Source organism: Haemorhous mexicanus, chromosome 5 (genome assembly GCF_027477595.1).
Source record: "Haemorhous mexicanus isolate bHaeMex1 chromosome 5, bHaeMex1.pri, whole genome shotgun sequence".
Taxonomy (NCBI): Eukaryota; Metazoa; Chordata; class Aves; order Passeriformes; family Fringillidae; genus Haemorhous; species Haemorhous mexicanus.
The window spans coordinates 60,296,841-60,316,818 of NC_082345.1; the positions used below are offsets into that span (position 1 = coordinate 60,296,841).

The following is a 19,978-nucleotide window of genomic DNA, read 5'->3' on the forward strand; positions in this document are numbered from 1 at the left end:
ACTAAACAGTGTAACATGAACTGTACCACACAGTGCTCAGACTTGATGGTGCCTTACCTGTGACTTTGCAGACAAGGGTTATTTTCAGGTTTGGAAAATTCTCTCTCCTTTGCCTCTCCTGCCATCAGCATCTAAAATGTCATTTGTGAGCTGGCTTTGCACCCATTTTATTGACCATTCTCATGGTAAAAGGAAGAAACCTGAAAGATAATTAGATTTTGAGTCTGGGTGAGTAATTTTAAGAGGTTTGTTAGTCTGACTCCAGGATATATTTTCTGTCAACCTCAGCTTTGTTCATTCAGTATAAAAGGCTGCATGTTACAAGACAGGATGGTTCAGCTTCACAGGGTTATGGAAGGGTAAGGGGGTGACATCCTCAGAGCTTAATTATGTCTGCCTTAATTTGAGTTTCATCATCATAAGTGTAAGTCAACATGTTTAAAGTTGACAAAGCTGATCTTTCAGTAACGAAAAGCAATGAATTGCTTTAAAAGATGCTGGCTAAATGAAATTGATAGCAATAAAATCATTTACACTAGGAAATGTACACTTCAACATAAAAACCAACCAAAACAAAGTACCTCATCTTCTCAAAACTACTGTGAAAATAATGGATTTCCAATTTTGTTACAAATTAACTAACAATTTTTACAAAATACACACAGATTTTTCTATGGAATGTTAGTTATCATGAAACCCTGAGGGTTAACATATCTTCTTTGCATCTGCAATAAATAGAAGGAGAAAGATCAGGAAACCAACAATTTTGGCATAGAAAATGGTTACCCACAGAAGCAGTGTTTTTCTGAGAAACTTGGTGTTGTGTGCAAAGTGTTCCAGCTCATCTGAGTTTGACCACAGCACCCAGATGCCACATCCTCAGACAGCAAGTCACTTTAAGGAAGGCACATGTTAAATGGCTCTCGGAGGTGGAACAACTTGGATATCCTTTAAACTGATATAAATGCTCTGACAGTGCTGCAGCGCTGTCACAGCTGTGAGAAGGTAGAAAAAAAAAGAAGTACCTTACTGAAGGATCAAATTTTCTCCCTGCAGCTTCTTCGTTTCCTTCACCTGAGCTGGGCTGTGTGTTTCATGTACAAGCTGCTAACTACTAAATCCCCCTCAATCCCCTTTTATTCGTTATGTACATTTATATCTCAAATATTTTTTCACATTCCTCAAAGCTTTCTTTTTTTTTTCTGTGCTTGTTAACGGTTATGAGATCTTCAGTCTTTTCTCAGTAGTTTTTCAAATCTTGCAAGCATCTCTAGATACTCTAGATCTTTTGTGTCATTTTCATCTCAATTCCGTCAGGTTTTTAGCAACAAAAAAATACATGACTCACCTCTATAAAATTTAGCTATGGAAAAGTTCAGCTGTCCAAGTTGGTCACCATTAAGTCAATCCATAGAAACAGACATATCCAAAGGGTGATGTTTCTCCTGTAAAGACAGGCAGCTCTTTTGTTGTCAGTTGACTCCTAGACATGTAAAATCAGGCAAGATGGATACTGCTCACTCGGCCTGTAGTTTACCAGATCCAGCCTTTCACCCTTTTTGCCTTCTGTATTTGCAATTCTATTTACAAAATGGGATTTAAAACCCTCTATAGAGAAAGATAGATGCAAAAATATTTACTCCATTTACTTGAAGTATTTTTATGATGCACTTCTTTTGTATAAATAGCTCAGATTTCATTGCCTTGTTTGCTTCCATATCAGATTACAAATTCATGTCTAATTTGCTGTCCTCTCTCTTCCCTAAGGTCTCTTTTAGCTTTACTGCTCTTTCCATCCCACTTAGTATATGTTTTCCTGTTTATTTTCTCCTGCATGCTTTAATTCTCATTTCTGTCATCAGAAACTCTTTTTACTGTTTTGGAGCCCTCAGGCCTTTTTTTACTTTTCTCCATTATATCCCTTACAATACAGTTCATGTCCTTGAAAACAAATTAAAAGAACTACATATCTCAATCCTCTGTCCAAACTAGATTTTTTCCTAATCAAGAAGCTATATAGGTCTGGCAAACTACTCAAATGTTGTTGTTGGAAAGTGAAGTTTTTGATGGAAATTGTGATCAAAACCTCTTTTACTGAAATTCATCACATATATCACAGGCAAAATGAGCAGGGCAAAGCATTTTTGACCACTTCTAATTCTAATTTATTTTTCAGCAGCAGACTGGTTTATTTGCTGTAATAAGCTAAAATTTTCAGTGACAGCTGGAATGTGGGTTTAGACAGCCTTTGCACTGTAAAGTTCATTTCTGCAACAGGGAATAGGAGGAGCTGTTTTCCCTCACCCTGAAGAAGAAAATCTTAAGCCAGAACAATGGAGAAGATCAGATTTAAGAAAATCTAGAGGGGGAAAAGCAGAAGTAATCATAGCAGATTCTCTTAATAAAGAATATACATAGGTTGATAATCTTTGCCTGCCATTTGGAGTCCTTTGACAAATCTGAAGAAAAAATATAAGAATTATTTCATATTGCATTCACAATTTCATTATTTTAATGGGTGAACATTATAAAAAACAACACAAACACTATAAATTATAATTTTATCATGATATAACCACACTCCATGCATAACACACAGAGATGAGAACTGTAAACTGGGGTATTGATATTGGTATTGCCAGTGTTCCTGGCTAGTTGTGGGCCTCAGACGAACAGACAGTGGGTGGTATTTAATATACTTCCTGCAGTATTTCACAAAAGGGTGAGAACTGACTTTATTCAGGAGGGCATTTTGTTGCTTTTTTAGGTTTGAAGCTCAAAACACTGCTAAAGGCAGGTGTCGTAAGCAAGTACTATGCAATTCTGCCTTTTCAGGTTTGTCATTAAACTTCGCAAGCTGGCTTCCATGGAATCCTTTTTCTTAAGAGTAAAGGTTTAACCTCTGATAAATACTGATTCCAGTGTACCCTCTTTTCAAAGGCAAAGCTTCCATATCAGGTGTCTCCTTTCACCTATGTAATGATATAGTGAAGTAGGGAGTACCAATGAGAAGAAAGATGATCAAGAAGAAAAGATTCTGTAAGAAAATGGTTACAGAATTACAAAACTAAGGAATGCATATTACTTGCTACGAAATAGAATTTAAACTTTCTTTTTAAAATAAGTAGATGATGACCTCATTAGAGAGCAAAGGATGGGAGAAATTAGCCATTTCACAGAGTCCAGTTTTCCAAATTTCAGGCAGCCACACCACAGCTGTTTGAAAGAAGTCTGAAAACATGTATACCATGCAGCAAAGGACAAAAAATCTTCCCAACACTCGTTCAGAAAGCCAAGCCTGAACTATGCCCTAGGTAAAAGAGAGAATCTTGCTAATACTACAGGTCCCTGCACTTTAGTTGCTAAATAAAACTCAGAGAGAGTCCTAAGATAGACACAGACTTCAGGACTGCTGCTAATTTAAATTCAGGAAAGAATTTTCTCTTAAGCTCATACCTGGCAACTGCCAGCTTTACACTGACTGTGTGATCAGAGCACAGCAACCAGACCCCTAAGGATGTAAAGCCATTAAAGGTACAATTTCACCCCATCTATGGCCACTTGCTCACCTCCAAGGCTTCAGAGGACAGTGAGTGCAGACCATAAGAAAGACAAATACAGATCTAGATAGGAAACTGATGGCTTCTTTCTAACCACTGCTGAATAGAAACTCAGCAACATGGACATGATTATATGATTTTCTGGCAATAGAATTTCTTTGGGAATAGTAACACACCACGTATGTGAAAACTGCCACTGCAAACTTGTGCCCTGGGACAAAATTACTTTCCAGAATCCTATGACAAACCTCACTTCATGAAATCTCCTATTTAGTCATGTGATCCCTTTCCAAAGTATATCACATTACCTAAAAACCAGTTTAAATTACTCAGTTCATTCCCTCTTTGTCAGACAGTTCCAGAAACATACTTCTTGGATGGATTAGGAGCCTTCTTCCAATTTCCCCTCTAAATTTATTCATGGCAAATTTACAGTCATTTGATCTTTTGCCAAACCATCCTTTAACTTAAATAATAATACTCCTTCCTTAATATTTACCTCTGTAGTATGTCATTCACTCATTTAATTCATTCAGTTTAAAATAATCCTTATAAATGGGGAAATGTTGTAGCTATAAAATGAAAATGCACTATGATGACCTTTACTAAAATCTGACACTAACCTGATTTTATTAAGTATCAGAAACATTATAATAGATATTAAAATGTAGTGATATTCCCACATTATGCAAATCTATCTGGACTCATTTATATTCTTTTTGTCTTTTCTTTCTACACAGTCCAGTTTCACAAATGAAGAAATTTTAATAGTAAGGCTAGATTTTTAGAGAATAATTTACATATATGTGTCTGCAAATAAAAGATGAGAAAATACATGTTCAGAAATTTCAGCAGCTTATGTAACTGACCACCTATTTCTGCAATCACTCTTTTAGGTAATAATTATCACAGTTGTCTGCACAAATTAGTTACTTAAAAGTACATGCATTTTGCACCCAGTCAGAAGAGAAATTGAAATCTGGACTGGGCAATTAATAAGTCCACCCCAACCTGCCAATGCTATTATGTTCAGCAGACTAAATTCTCAGCAGCAAACTACTAGCCTTCTCCTTTATGCTTTCCTGTCGCTGCTAAACCTACACTGAAATATTTTGCATCACTGTACATCAGGTGTTTGACCTGTGTTTATTTATATACATGTATTATCAAGTTTGCCTATAATAGTGTATATGAATAACACCAGTAAAACAGTCTGGTAAAAAGATCTGTTCTTCTGACTCAGGAGATTGGAAAACCTGGATTTTCTAAGAGTATGAATTGACAAAAAAGGTTTAGGATTTTCTTACAAATGTCATGTCCTTAAGGCAAATGTTTGGTCTGGAGTCAAAACAGAAATATGCATTGCCAAGAAAGTCTGACCATATCACAGCCCTTGTCCGTAATATTGCTCCTTGTACTGAGAGTAGAACCATATGTATATTGAGACAACAAAGTTCATTTATCAACATAGATGACCTCCAAGATGTCATTGCAGAGTCACAGTGCGGTCCAGGCTAGAAAGAGCCTCTGACAGTCATCGGTCCAACCCCCTGTTCAATCAGGGCCACCAAAGGCAGGTTGGCCAGGGCAAAATCCAGACAGCTTTTTAACATCTCTAAGGATGGAGAATCCACAACATCCTTAGTCACTTTCACATTAAAAAGTGTTTCCTGTCTTTCAGTTTGTGCCCATTTTTTCTTGTCCTGACATTAACTTGGCCCAAAAGCATGTACTTTACAGCCTTGTGATCTGTGGCAGGCCTGAGGAAGAGACACTTGTGACACTTTTGACTGCTGGTAAAAGGCGTGATCTCCTCCATATGCAAGTTTTTGACTTTCTGCATCAGCAGGATGCAGTTATTTTCATTGTGTAAAGCAGGCAATTTCTTTCTATGCAGAACTACTACTAGACCATAAACCATGCACAAAAATTGGGCCTTGCCACTTTTAGTGCCAGAAACAATCATGGGGTGGGGGGGGGGGGGGGGGGGGAAGTGTGTTTTCAAAATGAAGAGATTAATCTAAAGAACAAAATATTAGCCCTTTAACCCATGTGACCCTCTAGCAAAGAAAATATCAGTACCCTACTCCAAGTGGTGAAATGGTTAGTGAATAACATCATAATAGTAAGGTTATTGCTCTGGCATTAGCTGAGTTTTCAGCTTATGCATTCCATAGTTTCTCTTCAATAATAGAGTGCCTAACACAATAATAGAGTGCCTAACATGCATTTCAGCACAGGGATTGCCCATGTAGTACTGTACTTCCAACAAAACTTTTAATAGACAGTTTTAGCCATTACTACTACTCTACTGCAACATTATATTTTCAGTTATTAAACATCAAACTGCAGATTCACAAACATCAGTACATGGTGTTAATAATCAGGTTTTGTTAGCAAATGAAACTACTCATAAAGAGACTTCTTATTTATAAAGAAACTATTCATTTAGATAGAAATGAATATGAATGAATAAATTATGTGATTAATTAATTATTAATTAAATAAAATACATTATTAAAATTATTATGTAAAATAATAAAAATTACTCAAATAATTTCTACAAAGTTTTGTGAATTGGTTAAGTCCCTAACTCCCATAAGAGTAAGCATTCTGAACTTAGGATATGCTGCATAGTGGCTTAGTTACTCAAGCCTTTTTTTGGTACAGCTCACAGTTCTAGGATTTGTGCCATGTATTACAGTTGTTGTGCACAGGCATTCATTCATCCACATTTTGTGATGTGCAAAGCACTGTACAGTATGTTAAAATGTATCCATATTGACTTCCCTTCATTGCTCAAGACATGAGGCATTCAAGATTTTCAAGATTTCCTGTGAAACACTGTTGTCCTTGAAGCTTTACCATCCTACAGGGATTTTACCATCATTTGTCTGCATTTACAGCGTTATCCCTTCTGCACAGAAAAGCAATGTCCTTAGCTTTCCTCAGAAATAAGTATGTAACTGATGAGATATGCAGTATACCTCTTTATCCTGTGGAATCCTTAAGTGCTTAATACTTTTCTGTGAGTTCTGTGTAACATAATGGATCGGCTTTATTCGACCATAAAATGGCATTGTGGCTTTCTGTGTTTTACTTGAAGCACAGTAATTCCCAGCCTTTTTCAATAATCATTATGTCTTTTCTGAAAGTTCTTTTCTCACTTCTCAGGCTCGGGTTCTTGCTTGCTCAGTGAGAGATGGGAGGCACTTGTCAACCCACAACAGCAGCCTTGGAGGAACCCTGGCCCCATTCTGAGAGCTATTCTCTGTGAATATCTCAGGGCACATTACCAATAATCATTTGTGTAATTGCTCCAGGAGATCATATTGTTTATTATTTTTCAAAGAAAATGTCAGCTATAATCATCAAGAATATTATCAAGCTGTCATGTTTGCAACATGTTGTGAAAATAAATATTTTTATATTACCATCACTTGGTATTTGAATTGAGTAATAATACTAACATTTTCTTTGGAATCTCCAAGGTATTTATTCTGTTCTGTTATGATTCAGATCAATTATGTTGCATATAAATTAAACTTTTAAGTATGTTGTTGCAGAGGCTAATATTCCTTTTGTTTCGTCTGGCAAACAAAATCTTTTTTGTTTTAGCTTGGTAATTCCATGCTTCACATGATGCTCTCACATGGGAAGAAGGCTTTTAAAACTCATCAAGTCCTGAAAATTCACAGTGGAAATACTCTTATTGCTTTTGAGGCCAAAAGAGAAAATACATCATAAAACAAACTGTCTACACTCTGGATGCACATATTCACTCTACACTACACATATTCAAATCACAGTAAAAAAAAAAAAAAAAAAAAAATAAAAAAATCCTGATTTTAGATCCTTTCCTTCATCAAATCTTGTAGGAGCAAAACCTAATCAAACAAAAGAGCCTCCAGTCCATCCTCTATGATAATTCTTGCTTTGCTTGCTTTTGTCTTGCTAATTCCAAGATGTTTCTGTTCAATGTAACTATTTTTTATGCTCTCTATCATACTGTTCCAGGTGCCCAGAAGCACACCTTTGACAGAAAATGGCTCTGTCTTTATGGCCAACACTTCAGCTTTCACATCATGTAGGAAAACTGAAATAATGTTTCTGTTGAAGATTTGAAGTTCGGTCTTTATATGGCAGATTTAAAAGGTAGACCAACCAAATCTCTCTCTAGCATGAGCTATCAGTGCACCTGCTCTTTCACCTGTTCCTAACTTCGATTTCCTACTAGATATCCTCTTTGGCATATGCCACTGGCAGTGTATACTAATTAATTCAGCTCTTACAATCTTTTTGCATTGCTGTGGAATGCTTGAGCAGGGATATGATGGATTCTCATCAGATAGTTTTTCATAATTAATGTTATCTTGCTTGAGATTCCTGACAGTCTTTTGGTTTCTAACGGTGTGTCAACAAAACGTGAAACGTCTGGTGCATTGTTCCAGTGCTTGTAGTTGCCCAATTTTTCTCATAACAAAGTTAGTGGCAAATCCAAACAAGAAAATTATGCCTCCCTCACTTCTTGTTCACATCTCAATTACAATGGCTGCAGTGAATTCATTTCCAGCTGTTGTCAACTACCCTTTTGGCCCTCAAAAAGGCCTAGGAGCAGCTCCGTCTCTGCTTCCAAATCTGCCAGATCTGTTCTTAGGAGTATATCACTGATTCCTTTGCATTTCTTCTGAACCTGAAAGACAATGTCTAATTCTGAAATCTGAGCAACTTATGCTGTGTGATTTGCGTAATTCTCAAACAAACCAAAACCTACAACAAAAAACCCACATAAAAATAAAAGATATAACTTAAACTGGCGATTGTATAAAATCATCCATGTCTTTTTTTCTCATTAGAAATTTCACCTGCTTATCACAATGCTTCTATATTTCTACATGTTTTGATTCTAAACCTCCTTATGGCATATGTAACGTTATGAATAATGCTGCTTAGGTGTTCTCTCAGTGGTGATTCACCTACCACATTGCTGAAGATTAGCTATTGTTCTGACCCTTTAATGGAGGAAAAAAACCCAAAAAAGCAGAAACGTTGTTTTGAAGAGAAAACCTATAATATTTCCTTTTAGCTTTTTTTTAAATTAATTTCATTTTAAGTATAACTTAAAGCACCAGTATTGGGCTTACTGGATGGAAAGCAGCTTGCCATAAAAGGGTCATCAGGTCCTTGTGGACACCAGGTTGAACAGAGACCAGCGATGTGCCCTGCAGTGAGCCAGGCCAGTGAACACTAGGAATTTTGTCATCAGGTCAAGGGAGGTGATCCTTCCCCTCTGCTCTGCCCTGGTGAGACACAGCCAAGTACTATGCTCACTGCTGGGCTCCAGTGCAAGACAGGCATGCAGGCACTGAAGGACATTCAGCAAAGGCACACAAAGGTGATTAAGGGGTTGGACTGTCTTTCACACAAGACAAGGCTCAAAGAATGGGGACTGTTCAGCCTGGAGAAGAGAAGCATCAAAGGAATCTTAGCAATTATACACCCGACAGGAGGGTGTAATGAAGACAAAGCCACATTGTTCTTAGCTGTATCCAGTGGACCAGAGAAAATGGCCACAAAAATATAGAAAATTCCATCTAAACACAAGTAAGAGACTTTTTGATACAAAGCTGGTCAAACATCAGAACAGGCTGCTCAGAGATGCTTTGGAATTTCCCCACTTGCAGATCTTCAAAAGATGTCTGATCATGACTCTGAGAAGCCCTCTGTAGGTAATCCTGCTGTAAGCACAGGGGAGTGCCACAGAGATGGTCAGAGGGCTGGAGCACCTCTCCTGTGAGGACAGGCTGAGAGAGATGGGGCATGTAGGGGCAGGACAAGGGGGAATGCTTTTAAGCTGAAAGAGGGTAGATTTAGTCTATTAGGAAGAAATTCTTCACTGTGAGGATGGTGAGGCACTGGAACATGATGCCCAGAGAAGCTGTGGATGTCCCATTCCTGGAAGGATTCAAGGACATGTTGGATGGGACTTTGAGAAACCTGGTCCCTGGGAAGGTGTCCCTGCCCATGACGAGAGGTTGGAGTCAGATTATCCTTAAAGTCCCTTCCAACCCAAACCATTCTGTGATTCTATATCCAGAGGCCCATTCTATAAATGTCTAGTTTATAGCATGCTAAGTATAATACCCACTAACTTACTGAGTCCTAATAAATACTGATTTGTTGCTTGAAACCTGAAGGCATGGCGGAGGATTTGAGGGAAGCAAAACAGGGAAACTAATTTGACTTTTTTTTCCTTGAAAATCCTGAAACTATTAGTTTAAAGAAAATTTTTATTAAAGTATGTTTTTTATAACAATACAATTTTCTAATTGACAGAGAGTATATGTGCCAAGTTTGAATAACTTAAAAGATAATAAATCTGGATTAAAATAATCTGGTTTACCACCCTACATAAAGATGTGCATTGCATATATAAGACTCCAACAAAGACTGTGGGTTTTTACCTTGTAGAACTAACTGCTGTTTTCTTATGGGCATCTTCATGTGGCTTTTTCACTTCTTCCAAGTGACTCCAGAATTGCCATTATGTACCAAAATTCCAAGTGCAAATTTATCAAGGACTTGCAAATAAGCACAAATAAGCTCCATAATAATATCATATGTCTTGTTAAACCCTCTCTAATTTTTTCCATTTAATCTAGTTTTACAAACACACTACTTTATTAGCACATTATTCATCATGGAATTATCTGCCCATGTTATTAATTGTAGTGATATATGACATGACATGGCTTTACCTCGGGGATTTTCACTCTCATTACTTCTGTACTTACCCAGTTTTACACCTTGAATGCCACCATGTTCTGAAGACTGTCAGTGACAATGGGACAAAACATGAAAGCATCAGAGGCTGGATGGGCTCTAGCAAGACCTGTATCATGACTCCAATTAAATTATCCATTTTGAAATGTCACTTTTTCTTTTTGTAAGGTTTCAGGAGTAAGTAATGTATCCTTTTCATCTCTTCGTCTTCTCATTCACTAAGAGACACCATGGTGATATCTTTATATCTCTATATTACAGTGTTTTTGCACTGCAAAGGACTATTAACTAAATTTCATAATAATCTTTTCCTAAGCACCATTAACATAATTAACAGCCTGTTAACTAAGACATTAGAGCTTCAACATCACATAATAAATTGTAAGTCCACAGCTGGTAGGAAATCCTTTCAGGAGAAACACTGCTCAGGAACACAACAGCTAGAACTGTGAAAATCTGTTTGTTCAGTGGTGGAAAACTTCCAGTGTCCATTAGAGAAAAACAAATGTCTGACTCAAACTGCTCCTAAAATGTGCTTAAATAAGTATCATGCTAAGGAGCTGCACTTCCACCAGCCAGAGCTCCATGAAAACTGGTTAATTATTCTTTTAAAGACTGCTTCCTTAACAGACATCGTTTTGCTACAATAGCTATATATTGGATCATTAACTGCCCTTCAGCAACAATTATTTGATATTATGGTGAACTAGACAGAGAAACTTTAAATAAGAAAACAAAGATCTTTCTGGTCATTAGGAAGCAGCTAAGGCAAAAGCTAACATGACCGTGCATTTTGAGAAACCTTGAATAAAAAATTTGGTAATATCCTTTAAGTTTCCTTAGTAACTTTAAAACAAGTGCATTAAGCAACTGCTCTAATTCTTATGTCAAGTTTGCCATGTAAGTCCTAAGTTCATGAATTTTAATTTCTTTCCCCTTTTTAAAACATTACCACACTGTTATAACAACATTAAAGGACCATAGCTCAAGACTGTTTTTCACATACACCAGTGCCTTTTCTTATTTGTCTGGGGAATGAACTGTTGTTAAATTAACTCACATGGTGTGACACACTTCATTCAGCCCTTGCCACAAGAATTGCCACCACAAAGGTTGCTGTGTCCTACTTAGGAAATCAGCACAGAAACAAGCTGCATAATGGCACCATTATGGGAACACTAATAAACTGCTGACCACTTAGACCACTTTAGAAAATCTAGGGGCTATGTGGCTGCCAAAATGATTGTCACTGTGTTGTCATAATGTACTAGAGCAAAACAATCAATAGGGTTTTGAAAATCCGAGATGAGCTTCACTGTCCACCACGAGTTTTCCCATAGAATCAGATCCTAACACTACTACAAGATAAGAGTTGCAGAAAATATATGTATCAAAAAACACATAATGTGCCTTCAAGCATCCTTTACTTTTTCAGTCGTTAAAACAATCAATTCCTGTGTCAATCCAAAATGTGCTGTTTTACATGAAAACCTTCTCTGTTCCTCTCCTGAGCTGTCATGTTCCCCTGTTGTATGCCTTTCACTTTTTATCTTGGTAAAGCAGGATAAAAAAAAGCAAGCAAGCAAAAAAAAAAAGAAATTACTGGATCTGCTAAGGCTTGTTTGGTTGGTTTTTTGCAATCACTCAGTGTATGAGCAATCAAGGATGAATGCACAGAACAGCAACAAAATGAAGGTGAAAGTGTAGAAAATGCTGCTTTGCTCTTTTAGTTGCTGAATTTTCTAAGGCAGTCACACTTTTGGTAACTGAGCACCATCATTTTGCTACAAGTGTGGAAAGGAACAAGAGTATCTTCTGTTTCTAACCTCAAGTCCCCTTGCCCATGTCCTGCACTATCACTGCTTTTGCCATAGGCTGCTTTCTGCTCCACTTTCCCTCCAGAAGATTTTCACCCTTTCTTTGCTCAGTAATGACCAAAGTTTTAGCTTCAAACCTGCAAGTCCCTCTTCAAGACTCACTTCTACAACTATTATGAACACTGCAAGTGTGGCAGCATCTGGGACAGCTGAGCAGGTACTGATCACAGCCCCCAAAGGCCACTAAAACAGCAAACATAACACATCCATGGAATAAGAACTGCATCCCAGGAAGAACACACAGACAAGACAACACTGTAATTTATCTCACATTTGTGCTCCAGTATTAAAAGAAAATAACAAGAAAGTTTCAGAAAAAGAGAAAACACAGCGCTGTCAGCCATCCCTTCTCAAAGACAGCACAGCATGGCTCCCAACAGGTTGCAACAAGGAGCATTACACATTATGGGGTCTGTGGATTTGCTAACATCTTTAACAAAATCATTCAGATCCTACTTGTACAGCCTCAAATATGGTTGCAACCTCATATAAACCTGCATCTTTATAATTCAAATTTCTTTACTCTTAAAAGACAAGGAAAGATTTTAATGCTTAAAAGCATAAAATTTTCTTCCCCCATTTCTATATTTCTTAGTCTGAAAATCCCAGACACTTACTATACTTTCAAAAATCCTTCTTCAGGATAGAAATGAAGGATGTGTAGGAACACTTTTGTGTTAGAAGAGATGATTTTTCTCCTCAAACAACCTGACACTGGATACTGAAACCCCAAGGGGCTGGTCCTTCTCTCATTTACTCACATGCATGCTGCTCAGTTCAACACAAGATATTACAATGAAGTGATCTAAGGCATGTCTTCAGAGTCACAATAGTAAAGAGCAGAAAATCCATATGAAGAAGGGAAATTTTAGAAAAAAACCCTTATTTTTGTGAATTTCTTCTTCCGTCTATCTTCCTGATAGGCAACTGTAAGTGTTGGAATTGATACATGCTCCATTCCATCTCTATGGATAAAAGATAGAATTTTGAGCCTATAATTTTAGCACAACATAATGAACACACAGTTCTCCAATATCTGCCTTGTAAATAATCACAAAAGCAGTCATTTTTCAGATTTCCATCACAAATATTACTTGTCCACCCATCTTCCCTGAAGACAAATAATTTGATATAACAGGGAAAAGAATTTGAACGTAAACCAGAGTTCATGCACACAGGGGAAATCACTAAGGAAACCAAATTTATGGTGGCTGTTCAGTGAATAAATAGCTCTTTGATACATGCTATAGAATGAAATAAATATATCTGCTAGTTTGTTACCACTTACTGCTCAAGTAAATACAACATACATTAGAAAGTAAATCTTTACCAAGAACAAAATATGATTTGCCATTAACATTCAGAAAATCTGTCTATTGAAGTCGCATTAAGATGTTCTTACATATCTTTACATATATTGATCTGTCAAAGAGGTCTCTAAATCATTATTTCTTGATCATGATTCTATGTCTAGACCTTCCATTTCACTGATGCTATCTGTGGCTGAGATTGGGATCAGCTCCAGAGCAGATGACTCTCACTGAAAACAATTCCCAGCTGAAGGGAGTAATGCACAAAGACAGTCAGAGGCTCTAATGATCAAAACCAACACACTGAGCTGCAAGTCTGAAGAGGCAGCGAGTCATGTAGGGTCTGATTTATAAAGAGTAGACTCTGACTGTGCCAAAGAACAGAATTTCTGGGCAGGCTAGTCCCTTGAGATGACAGTGGCCATCACTCTGTTTCCACAGGACTGGGCTAACATGGAGCAGCATGATGAGCTCCCTCACCATCAGACACCACACAGTTCCCAGCTTCCCTCTGCCTCAGCCCCATGCTGTTCTTCTTTGCCCTCTCTTTCCTGCAGGAAAGAAGAGATATCACCTCTGCTCCAGGGGGCAATCACAGCCCCTCAATCTACTGATAAAACCCTCTCCTTGTCCTCCATGCAGAGCCTGGCAGAGGCACTGATTTGGGATCACAGCTTGAACATGCACTGGTCTAGCAGTGCCTCGGTCCGCTCCAGGATCTCAGAGACAGCCGGGAAGAACGAGTTCACTGTGTCCCTAAGAATTCATGCAGATTCATGAAAATTCAGCTTTATCATTAAAAAAAAAAAAAAAAAACTATGAAATGTACCCAAAAAAATTAATCTGCTACCTTTTATTCTTGTGCAGTTTGAATATCATAAGGCAAAACTGCAGAGTTCAATTTGCTTTATCACAGCACGGCTGGGGGAGTCCAGCTAGGGTTTTTGAACATTTGGGTGTGCACATGGTAGACAAGTGGCTCGGAGTTTGCCACAGGGAAATTTGTGCTGATATTACTGCAACAGAAAATTTGTAAGTGTGGAGGCAGCGCTGGATGCTGTTAGAGGAAGCCGGGGGCTCTGACAGACCAGTAAGTGTGGCTGAGGGCATTATCACCCCATCTGTCCACCCCCCTTTCTCTCCAAAGCCAGCCTTCCCGAAGCAGAGGCATGAGAGACGAACGTACCTGCTCTCGGCACGGACGCCGCTCTCGCTGGCGGTGCCGCCCGGCGCGGAGCCGCTCCGGCACCCGCGGGCTCCGGCAGCCGCCCCGGAGCCGCCGCGCCCCGCGCCCCGGCAGCCGGCAGCGCTAACACCTCGGAGCGCGGCTGCTCCGTCTGACACAGCCCATCTGCCAGAGCCCGAAGTGAGAAAGGCAGCGAGATTACACAGGACCTGCCGTGGTATTAAGGGGATGTGTAAAGTCATGCTTTCCAAGGAAAAAATATGCAATTAAGTCAGTCCCTGTGCTTCTTGTTTGTGCACAGTATCTGTGGCAGTACATTCAATTAAAATTAAAGAAAAGGAAATAAATCTCAGCTGGAGCTCTGCCTGGATAAGTGCCCAAGAAGGAAGTAGAGTTGTACTGTCTAAACGATTTATGTTTGCGATGAATTAATAAAACAGTTTTTTCTGTTGATTCTGCACTTTTAGCTGATAATTATGGAACATTTTGGGGGTGAGGAGCTTCCACTCTTATTGAAATAAGTTTTCCACTCTAAACAAACAGGAGGCAAAAATAACATTGTATCTTATCAAAATTTTAACGGGAGAAATGTTTTTAAAAATTCATTGTTTCCCATCTATTCTGAGGTTTCTTTTGGTTTTATAAATATGGTTTAGAATACTTTAAAGTACACGTACTTTGAAGTCCCTACCCATTGCCACAACAGACAAAATAAATCCTTGCATAAAACAGAGTTCTATTTGGGCACATTTTTAAACAATACTGGTCTGGTATGACAGGGAGCCTGGCACAGGCATTCTAGTTTTTCTACAAGATTTTTGCATAGACCTGGGCAACCCACACCACCTCTTCGTGTGTTATCTGTGAGGGTAGGGAGGCATGGAAAGTCAATATAGCCCTTCCTTACCTTACCAAAATGCTGAGAGGAGAAAACACGGAGAGCAGGTACGGCTTCACATGCGGTTACAGCTACAGAAATCAACTAAAGAAGGTCAGGCTAATGCCAAGTGCTGGTCTGCAAGTCTCCATCCAACAGTAACATTCCCCAGCTGTTACCACAGTCCCTAACACTGGTTTTGGCTTTGCTGTCTCAAACATTGCCTAGGAAGGGCTTGGGGGTAGCAAGGGCAGAGGCCTCTGCAGTGGTAGCCTGGACGTGGCAGCCCTGATTTATGGGAGAAGGGGAGCAGAGTTCCTTCTAGCTGGACTCACACCACGCAGCACCAACTGGCCTCAGGACTGGAGACCTGCCCCTGCCTGTTTTATTTACTATTATAGACATGGCTCCTGTGAAACTCCCTGATAAAGAGACATGGCTTCTGGTTACAGACAATATAAAATTAGATTAATGGTGAGAGTCAAGCACATACTGTTGTTTGTCAATTTGACCTGCAATTAGATCCACAGTGACAGTTTCTTGGCTGAAGTTTTCAGGACACAAAAAACGTTTTGCAAATACAGACACAGCCTTTGCTGGGTTGGATCCTGCCAAAGACCTGGAACCCAGCAGCACGGCCTCCCTCTCTCTGGCAATAGGTGTGCTGCTGCCAGGACCTCTCCCCTCACAGCTACAGTCCAAACACACTGGACCAGGAAACACACAGACTGGGAAACCAGTTCTCTAGCAAACACTCAAGGAACAGACCATGGGAAGAACTTCTGGTGAAAGTTACAGTTGTATAGCAAAGCACTCTCCAAAGAGACCAAGAGGAAAACTGGTTAAAAAAAATCCTGATGGAAGATTGTGTCCTACTTAAATCAAAGCACTTTTGCAGGAATGTTTCTATCTGTAGGTTTTACAAAAATAGGCTACTCATTCCTTTTCGATATAGCTGAAACATTTCATTTTGAGAAATTCAGAGCACTTTCTTTCACTGCTAGTGATAATGTGTTTTATTGCAGAGTATCTCAGAACTGACAGGCTGAGAGTTGCCTGAAGACAGCAACTGGCTGTCCATTCCTCTGCTTTTTAGGTACAATCAACTTAAATAGAGCATCCCTGGCAGAGCTTTGTCTTATCTAGCCTCACAAGTTTTTTATTTTTGTGAGTTTCATTCTTTTGTGACGATGAAACTCCAGCTGAGAGTTTACCAGTCAAGAAGTTATTCCTAGTATCTAACATAAATTTTCCTCATAATTTTGAAACTATTCTAGAGAAAATGTCATCAAAGCATTTGGTCTTATTGAAACAAGACATTTATTAAAAAGGTCATTTTTCTATTCCCTCAACAAATTTTCAGAATGGTTTTCACAAGCTGGATCACAGTCAGATGTCAGACATTAAGGGATAATCAGAATTTACTGCAGAATAGTCACCCTCATTTTCAGCTCTGTATTTTCTCTTCATGATTAAATGTACAGGACTACCTCAGTGCACATCTGCAAATGTAAGGAGAGACAAAAGGGTGCTGCTTCGCCTTTTTTTCAGCTGAAGAAAGCCTTGGGTAAGCTCTTAAGTGTGACCAAGGCTGAATGTGGAAGCAAGGTCAGGAGGGACCACAAGAAAAGACTGTTACAGAAAATTATTGAAGTATTCTTAATTCATTAAGATCTTATTACCATAGTGAAAGTAGGGGCAGTGAGAACAGCAGGGAACCCTCTGCAAATAGACCTGAATCTTGGCATGGGGGAGATTTGCTATTTATGTGCTTGCAATATAGGACAAAGATGTCTTCTCCTTTTCGAGTATCTGCTGGGAGTGCAGCATTTCTCAAATTAATGAAAATCAAGAGTTAAGTTAAACGACATAATAAAATCCAGACATTGATTTTTATGTTAGGAGTCGTCTTTATGCAAAGCATAATGTATCATCTTAAATGTCAGTCATTCAGTAGTACTATTATAATTCTATTCTTTGGTGATGGCCAAGAAAAAGTTGTTCAGGGCATTTATCAACACTTTCTCTATGTCATTTTTTGTCTATTATGAAACCTGACTGAAAGAAATCTCAGATACTGGTTGAGAGAAAAACTGGGAGATAGTTGCTACCAGAGCTGGATCAGCTGTGTGTGCTCCATTCCAGTGCTCTTCTGTGTGCTCAGACACAAGTCACCTCTAAAAATCAAGTAAAGGCAAACAGGGAGCTGTGAGGCCAGAATGCCAGGAAAAAAGGGGTTTGTAACTGGCATCTCTAAACAATGCTGGCAGAGCACCAGGCCTACAACCAGCAGCTCCCAGAGGTGTGCAGAGTTTGGAAACTGTGTTTGCAATAATGTGGAGGGCACTGAGCTCACGTCCCTTTCCCAGCTCCACACCAGCTCAACCCAGGCGTGGATGAAGCAGACTCTGAGGGAAGAGTGCCATCTACTGAACCCCAGCCTTTCTCTGGGCTGTCCACCCAAATACAGCTCACTCAGCCTAGAAATCCCACATGTTCCCATCTGCAGCCTTCCCATTCCACCAGAAACAGCCCTTCCCCTCTCTGGTCTTCCTTAAATGCAATGTGAGCAGTAGAAACCTATAGAAATACCACCAAGACAGAGAAACAGAATTCAAATTTCTCTTCATTTCCTGTTTTACAAATTAATTGCTTAGTTATATAGCAAGAAAAATAACAGCTAAGAACACCTGTAATGGTTGAACTGTTCTGGGGGTGATTAACTCAGGTGGAAATGTCCACAGCTCTCAGCAGCAGTGCAAAGGAATCATTCTTCATGAAGAAGAAGAAATTGATCTCTTCTAAGACTAGAAAGTGCTACATCTACTGATCAACGTCCCTATGCATCAGAGCAGTAACCTGCTGCTACAGATCTGGGCCACGAGGGTGCAATGGTATTTTTCCATTCCATTATAATAAATTAGCTGTTCTGCTATTAACGTGCTTCATATTTAAGAGAGATAGTCACCAGCCCCTAAAGAATCAGAGCCAGTCCTTTACATCAACTGTCCCAGGGCTCAATTAATTGCTGCAGTGACCAAGTGTTTAAATGAAACTTCATCCTCCAGATATGTCCCATCAACACGGAGTGGAATCAATAAGGCTCATTTCAGGCAATTTACCCACCATCTCTATATTCCAGGCAGCACTTGCATTCATCTGGATAGTATTAGTTTATAATATGTCTCTGATGTATTTTCCTGTCAAACCTTCCTGTTCTATGTTCATACAGATGAATGAACAGTGTCAAAATAATTTCATTCTGTTTTATCTTTGCAAGAATTTCAGAGCTGTAGATGGGAGAGAGGGGTAATTATCTAGGTCTGTGAGGGCCATGGAACAAGGACAGCATCCTTTCTGATTGTCACAGACATACTTTAGTTGATACTCAGCCTTCAGTCAGATCACTGAATAAGAGAAAATGATAATTTACTGTATCACCCCAACAGCCTTTATGGTTCTTTGCTCAGCCAAGGCAATTGTGCCCCTAGAATGATATAGAAAACAAAGCGTCACTACCTCCCAACACAGTGAGGAATTTGGGAAAAGCAGTTGTAACTTGCCTAGATATCAGTTTGTTATTGTTTATTTACTTCAGCTCATTCCTTTATTCAGCTGTTACAGAATATGCAGAGAGGAGGCAGCTGAAATTATCTTTATCAGCAGTTTTAATCTGAAGCAAAGGGGCATCAGGCAATGAAAGAGACAGACTGAAGTTTCTTAGCAGTCTGCTTGACTCACAGAGATCAGACTGAAGGAGATGTCTGTTCCCAAGTGACTATTTAAGAATTAACCTTTAAAGAGGGTATTTGCTAGATTGAAAAGAAATGAGAATTCATTACTTCTAAGGATGTGGCCCAGAATTGTTCCTACTCTCTTGGCGAGGCATCGCTTCCTTAAAGAGCCTGCCTTTCAGATGATTCAGTGCTACCAATACACTCAAACACACATTTCCTAACAAGATCTGTCTCCTGTCTCCAATCCAGCCATCACAGTCTGTCCTGCAGACTTAATACAATTGCAGCTGAGCAAAAAGGCTCATTTGAATTTCAACAGCCTGTGGCCACAATAAGGAACAAGCAATTTCAGGTTTCCAGGAATTTCTGGACGAGAAGCATAATACAGCTGCATAATTACAGTACACCAATATGTGAAATATGCAACTAACTGAGTATTTTAAATGATGCTTGCAACTTAAACTGATGCATCCACTTCATAGACAACTTGATTATACAGGCTTGTATCAGTAAGATGGAGTGGAACAGAAAAGAAGAGAGCTGCTCCTGGCTGCAATATTGTTTCACTGCCACAGAGACACTGCCAAGAGGGTCTCTCTCCATTGCATCAATGTATGCATCCAATTACAGAGAGGCTTTTTGTTTGCT

At 39.0% G+C, this 19,978-nt stretch overlaps 1 long non-coding RNA gene across 12 annotated transcripts in view; it reads right to left on the bottom strand.

The window, feature by feature from the left end:
• Nucleotides 1-1,502, bottom strand: part of LOC132327762 (uncharacterized) — a 117,959-nt gene extending 116,457 nt beyond the window's left edge. For 8 of the 12 annotated variants that reach the window (XR_009486609.1, XR_009486605.1, XR_009486603.1 and 5 more), the window contains exons 1-2: nucleotides 1,349-1,500; nucleotides 58-200 (exon numbers count right to left, since the gene is read on the bottom strand). This is a non-coding gene — a long non-coding RNA (uncharacterized LOC132327762). Of the gene's footprint in view, nucleotides 1-57; nucleotides 201-1,348 lie in introns of all 12 variants that reach the window. The other 4 variants (XR_009486604.1, XR_009486611.1, XR_009486610.1 and 1 more) reach the window with 3 other exon arrangements.
• Nucleotides 1,503-19,978: the final 18,476 nt, after the last annotated feature.